This window comes from Pteropus alecto, unplaced genomic scaffold, assembly GCF_000325575.1.
Source record: "Pteropus alecto unplaced genomic scaffold, ASM32557v1 scaffold53, whole genome shotgun sequence".
Taxonomy (NCBI): domain Eukaryota; kingdom Metazoa; phylum Chordata; class Mammalia; order Chiroptera; family Pteropodidae; genus Pteropus; species Pteropus alecto.
The window spans coordinates 5,469,133-5,476,186 of record NW_006434366.1 but is presented as its reverse complement, the minus strand read 5'-3'; the positions used below and the strand labels follow the sequence as shown (position 1 = coordinate 5,476,186).

General features: G+C 45.0%; 1 pseudogene; it reads left to right on the top strand.

Annotated features, from left to right (window-relative positions):
* The first annotated feature begins 1,282 nt into the window (after positions 1-1,282).
* On the top strand, positions 1,283-1,401 carry LOC112477567 (annotated as a pseudogene).
* Positions 1,402-7,054: the final 5,653 nt, after the last annotated feature.

The following is a 7,054-nucleotide window of genomic DNA, read 5'->3' as shown; positions in this document are numbered from 1 at the left end:
TCTCCCAAGAACTTGGTCGGGTACAGTTTGAAAATTAATGACCAGTCCGAACACCGGTTTATAGAAGGACAAAATAAATCTGGAGATGTTCAGTGGGCTGAATTATCCAGGATAACACAGAGAAGTGGAGGCAAAAAATGAGGGCAGAAATCAGCTCGGTGCCCAGCTTTCCCCTGAAAACACGCCTGAGGACCTTTTGTGCTCGTTGGTCACTCCACATCCCTTGCTGGCTGTGCCCGCTGTGACGCTATGCAGTCCGTGAAACGTTTCAGGCCGGTGAATCGCCTACCTGTCAGGAGAGCTGAAAACCATTCGAAGAAACTAGCAGATCACATCTCTTGTTATCCCATAAAGTGTTTTTGATCTACAAAGAAACAAACAACAGATAAAAGATGGGACCAGCAGTATAATATAATACCATATAATGTAATATAATGTAATATATGAAATTGCTCTTTGGATAATATATTACAGAATACTCTTACACAGAATATAAACATGTATCTCATGAAAAAAGAATCCCACCCACGAATAGATGTGATGCAGCCTAGATCAAACCACGCCGAACAGCAGCAATGGGCTTCTCAGCGTGTTTAATGTGCTAATGTACATGGCAAATCTGTGCTCATTGGCATTTTTCAAATTTATTTGCTGTACGGCCTTTAAAAATATGTTTACTATTGCCTCCCTCAGGATGGCAGTCTGCAGAATTGTGTCAAAAAAGTGTAAAAGAATGAGCTGCAGAGTCGTAAGTTTGTGATTCTCACGCAAACGCTGCCGTGCACACATTTTAAAGTTTGGGAAGTAAGTTCTTTGAGCCCCAGGCTTTTCATCCATTAAACTGAATGTATAACACCAGCTTTGCTTTTCCTAGAGTCACAGCAATATGAAAAGGCTGATGAATATAAAATGCTTTACAAAAAGTTAAGTGCTCTTTAACCTATTTCCCGTTTAGAAAAAAAAAAGCGCAGTTCGCTGCCAGCGTTAATTGAATTTTACATAAACAGGCCCTTTGAGGCTGAAGCAAGTCTGACTGGGTTTCAGTACAAAAGTAAAATATAAAAACTGTTCTTTCTAAGCAGAACTTGTCTCTAATCCTAATGTAACAGAAATGTACACATAAATCGCATTCATCGAATGAATCTTCGGCTAACAACTGTTTGAGAGTGAAATTAACCACATGCCTAGGAATGCTACATTTTTTAGGATTTGACATTTTCGGCAATTGAGAATTACTGTATTTTGTGAATGCGAACACCACTACTAAAAACAGAATACTATAATCTACGGCCACGCCACCCTGAACGTGCCCGATCTCGTCTGATCTCGGAAGCTAAGCAGAGTCGGGCCTGGTGAGTACTTGGATGGGAGACCACCTAGGAAGACCGGGTGCTGTAGGCGTAAAAATACATACACACATACATACATACATAAAAACAGAATGCCGTAAATAGAATGATGTCATTTGTTTCCAAAGACTATCGATATACCAGAGCGACGTGAAAATAATAACAAACGCGAGGTATTTGGTGGCAGACTTTGGGGGTGAGGTTAGGACTGTGATCCCCGAGTTATCTCGGGGTAAACACTGCAGCCGTAAGCACCGCCAGTGAGAATTCTCAGGGCAAACCAGAAACGGGTAAAAGGTTAAATGTGTTTATTGTGCTGTGAGTTCACATAGATATGAATAGAGATGCAAACAACAGAGCTTCCACTAACCTCTTCAGAATAAGGACAGCGATATTTCTGACCGATTGTGTCTGTGATGGTAAACCACAGATTCATTCAAAGGACTGGAAATTTCGATAGACATTTTCCAATTGTTTCTAGTAGCAGAGAATTTGGATGTTTAATATAAACATATTTCTCCTACGGAGAAGCTAATTAAAAAATTACCGAAATCTGTATATTTGTAAACATCACAAGAAGATAGATTGAGTAGATATATTAAATGTACCTGAGCCATTTAAATTTTCTTCTCTACAAGAGGTGACTAGAATAAAGCAATCACATTCATGTTTCAAAGAAAGATCAATATCGTCTCTCTATGAATATGTACATTATATAATTTAATATTAAATCTAAAGGAATAAATGCAAGCTATTGATTGTTTTAAAAATAATTGGTTACTTGACATATTTTCCTCAGGGAATAAAGTTACTTTTGAAGTGACTAATAATTTTATTTATTCCAATTTTTCCTGCCCATGTCCACAAAACACTTTCATTACAGGAAATCTACGGAAGGTCGGCCAACCTAGCTCCATTAGATATATATTTTGATGGATAAAAATAGTTGCTTTGCTTAAAAAGAAATAAAGACATTTTATGCCAAAAAGAGAGTAAAATTGATATAAATAGCCAAAGTAGAATAAAGTTTCCCTATATTTAAAGTCTGAAAATTCTAAGCGAAACGTAAATTCCATCAGGGAAGAATTCATCCGTGTTTGGCATATACTAAATACTTCACAGATTTTTTTCCTTTTCACGAAGATCCAGGATTGCTGGCATCTGGGTGCCCGACGAAGCAAATATAAATACTGTCTGGAAGAAGGTAACATCGCCCATGTACTTGGATTATTTCCACAAATACTATTTCATAAACAGAATAAAAGATATCCAGGCAGGTGAAGAAACTGGTAACGTAAACGACAGGTAGAAGAAACAGAAGTATAGTTACCCCAGATACTGGAAATTAAAAAGAAAAAAGATACGAGATACTGTCAGGAGAATGGAAGAGAAACAACGGCCTGAGGGAAAGTATTTGTGAAAGATATAGATGATGAAAGACTATTTTCCGAAATAAAGAATTCGTAAAATTCAACAATAGTAAAACAAACCATCTGATTTAAAATGGTCTGGAGAGATGCTCTGCGTTATACGTCGTTAGGCGGGGTCCGTTCAACTGGTGCCCCATCCGTGCCCCGCCCGGGCCGCACAGCTGGGCCAGAGAGCGAAGCTCCATCCCTGTCTGCGCCGCTCCCCGGCGCCAGCGTCACCCTGCAGGTGCGCCTCAGGTGCTCTCAGGAGCGCCGGGCCCTGGTGCCACGAAGCTGGGGGCCCGCTGTCATTAGGGAAATGCAAATTAGAACAACACCGAGATACTGCTACACACCTCTTGGAACGACCCGAGCCAGAAGCCCGAGGCCGCCCGGTGCCGGTGCCGGGTATGGGGCCGCGGCGCCCTCGCTCCCCGCTGGCGGGGATGCAAAGTAGCACGGAAGATACTCCGATGACGTCTTACAAAACCAAACGTACCCCCAGCGCCCGGTACAGCGATTCCCCGGGGGAGCCGCGGACAGGGGCGCCGGAGGGGTGAATCGGCACAGAGGACTTTTAGGTGGCGAAACTGTGATAAATGATAAAATCACAGCAGGTACATGTCTTACTTCTAGAAAGTGCTCGTGAAAACAGGTGCCACCGGAGTGGTATCGCCGTTGTATTGGAAGGAATCCTCTCCCAGCCTCGATTTACACAACACTCCATGGAGACAGCTCCCCTAGAGAGGAGAGATCGTGAATCACCACGTGCCTCGCAAACCACGGACTGAGAACATCTGCCCGCAGACCCTGCCGCGTCAGGGCGCATCTTCCAAACGCGCCGTGTCACCGGGCGGCCGGCATCACTCCCAGGGGACACAGGGTCTGTGTTCTCCTGCCTCGAATCTGGCTGGGCTCCGCGGCTCCTGGGACAAAGCAGTGTGGCAGAGGTGACGCTGCAGGGCCTCAGTGCTTAGGACACAGGCAGACATCTGCTCTCCGACTCCCTCTTCTCTGTCTCTCTCTGTCTCTGTCTCTGTCTCTCTCTCTCTCTCTCTCTCTCTCTCTCTCGAATTTTGCCTCTGGAGCCCAGCCATGCTACAAGGAGTCCCAGGCAGACATGGCAGAAAGAGAAACTGAGGTTCCCGGTCAGCAGGCGGCACCTTCTTCAGCCAGGCGACCCCCACGCCTTCAGAGGTTCGCTCCCGCATCTTCTGGCCTTCCACCTGCCACCCGCGCCTTGTGCGGCGAGACACACTGTCCCCAGAACGCCCCATGCGAATCCCTCACCCACAGAACGGTGAGAGGTAATATATGATACTGTTTTTAGCCACTGAGTTTTGAGACGTTTGTAACATAATGATCACTGAAACGGATTTTGCTACGCCACGGGAGGTCCTGGGTAACAGAAACGGGAAAAACTCAGTGGCTCCGGACGGGGGCCGACAGCAGTTGAAAAGGCTTTGAGGAGACTGTGAGTGGCAGCCCGATGGCCTCTGAGGGGCGGTGGGGGCGAGCGCTGGCCGAATCCTGGGGTGCCGGTAGAAGGAAGGCAGTCTGAAAGTGAAGGGAAGGGGGTCACTGTCCGGGCTGGAGAGCGTGGCGGGGCTGCTTGCGGTAAAGCAGCGAGTCGAATGTGGAGCTGCAGAGGGGGGCGCTCATCTAAAGAGATTTCTCGGCGCGACGTGGAAGGTGCCTCCCGCCTTCTCGCTGCTCATGGTAAGAGTCTGGAGAAGAGGGTGAGGAAGACCTGGGAAGAAGCAGACCCAAGACGTGCTGGGATCACGAAGAAACTGTCCCTCCTCCCAGCACCCCCAGGCTTCTCAGACGAAGGAGGTGCCTCAGAGCAGATGCCCACTGTTCATAAAGTTCCCGAAGTACGTCAAGCGGTGCCTTAGGAGAACTGTTCAGCGAGACAAAGTTTTCTTTATGAATTTTAAAGGCATTTTCTATTTCAAAAACATTCAAAATAAATTTCAAATCCAAAGGTAAGAAAACATAAGGAATGACTTTACCGTCATGAGCAATATTTTGACAACGTCCAATAAAGGAGCGGACTAACCATTTTCTCTTCCTGGAACATACCCTATGGTATGGGTCTGTAGTATCCATTTTGTGACCAGGTTTCAACTAAACTCATTTTCTTAGAATGTAAATACTAATATGACTTCTCAAATAAATAGTACCCTGTTTATTCAATTTAAGATGCGATTGATTGACGCCTGATTTTTTTTGGAAAACTAGAAAGAAAAACTGCTGCCGAATCAACTATTTTCTGGTTTTATTGTCTTCGTCTTACTAAAAGCTCTTTCTAGACTTAATAAAGAAAATTTTTTAGAGTTTTTTAAGACAATTAAAACTTACTCCTTTTTTTTTTATAAAAGGGAAAATAACTTTGAAAACAGTTAAGCTACTCCTAAAATGTCTTAACACTAAAATTCGATACTTTTGTACCACGTGCAGCTCGCAGGGGCCGATGTCTGTGGTTTCCCGCGCCGTCTTGCCACCTGTACCATCCGAGGCCCTGGCAGGGGAGGGGAGGGGCCGCTTTCATAGAAGATTCTGTCGCTGTCGTCTCCAGGAACTTCTTTTAAGCTCTGACGCTGCTTCTACATGGTTTACTCGTGGGTGTCCTGACTACCAGATGATATAGCAATAGAAGGATTTTCAGACCATCTCTTGAACTTGAAGTTCTCCAGTGAGTCTCAAGGGGCTTAATAATTTAGATGTCAAGGATGGCTGGTGTCCAGTGATGCCACCAAAAAAAAAAAAAATTACAAAATTTGCATGTGTGCAAGAAACGACCTCATGAATGCTGTCTGGCCAACAGTCATTTTAAGATGTTTCTGGCTGTGATGCACGTGCTTTTTAGAGATGCTAAATTGTACAAAACATGCATATTAGAATCGATAAGACATTGTATTGCTGGTAAAACTGTATCTCAATTAGCGTCTGTTTTTCTAGACCGAGCGTAGTTTCATAAGCACATGTTGGTTTCTCGGTGAATCCCAGAGGGATCTCCAGTAGGATGGGAGTGACTTAGTTTCCCCTACGTGAAGTCATGTGAAAGCCTTTCTGAGTCGAAGGATTAGACCTAGAGAGAACGGATCCAGTGAGACTCACAAGCCGGACCAGCTGGTTAGTTACTTCTGTTGCCTCTGCCCCAGGTTATAGGAACGAATGTTTATGCTGTGCCTCTCCTCAGATCAACACAGCTTTGCAAAGCGACCTACTTAGTGTGAGAAATGAGTAAAATTTACCTAAGTACCTGGGCTCTACAAGTTAAATGAGATTGTGTCAAGCAAGGCTAACTATTCTTAGGTGTGGTGGCTTTGACAGGTTTCTAAGATGCTCATATATTCACGTGTGTGTCTGTGGTGCCAAGTTTGCTGAGGATAAACCCAAGACCCACCGCTGGGTGGCAGATCCCTGTGCCTTCCGAAAGACCCCGGATGTGGATTCTGTCCGCTGGAATTGACCCGCCCCGGCTCATGGTGGCGGACCCCACCCCAGGGCAGCGTGCTAGAAAGCAAATTTCCTGGAATTATGAGAGCCGCACTTTGCTCTTAAAATTTCAGCTAACATTAGGGCATGGAAGACTTTTCTTGCTAAGGGACTTGTAATGTAGTTGTATTGATAGCTCGCTATTTAGGAAATATATCATTTGTATCTGCAATCTGCTATTCAGATGCATCTGTATGTATGTCATTATTTGCAATCTGCAAATAGTTATAATTAAATGTAGCCAAGCAAATGCATGATGAGATTTGTGACACCTGCAAATTTCTTTCAAAACCGAATATAATCGCTACTGATTAGCTATTTTTCATGTGATTTTTTTTCCTGTTGGCTTTATCTCACTGTTGTTAATATTAACATATGCGTATTGTAAACATCCCAGAATAGTCTGTTTGTTTGTTTGTTTCCAGTTAAACTCCACTGTGATTGGAGCCTGTGGTGGAACCAGGGAGTGACGTGAATCTACCCGGGTACTGAGCTTGCGTTTGGTGAGCGGGGACAATCTTAGGAGTACCATCTGACCAGGGCTGCAAGCCACATATTGTATCATTTACAGTGCTAACCAAAAATCAGTTCGCCGACATTCGGTCTCCGTTAACGTACCGGCAAAGGCTGGGCAGAAGGGCGCTGTCGGGTGCGAACGTGGCACAGAGCGACCAGGTGCTCCCCGTGTTTGGGGGGAGTAAGGCTTTCAAACCCGGGCCGGGGACATCCCCTGGAAAACGATGGTGCCCGCTGCTGGCCTGGGCGGCACGTGGGAGGAGAGGCGTGCTGGGG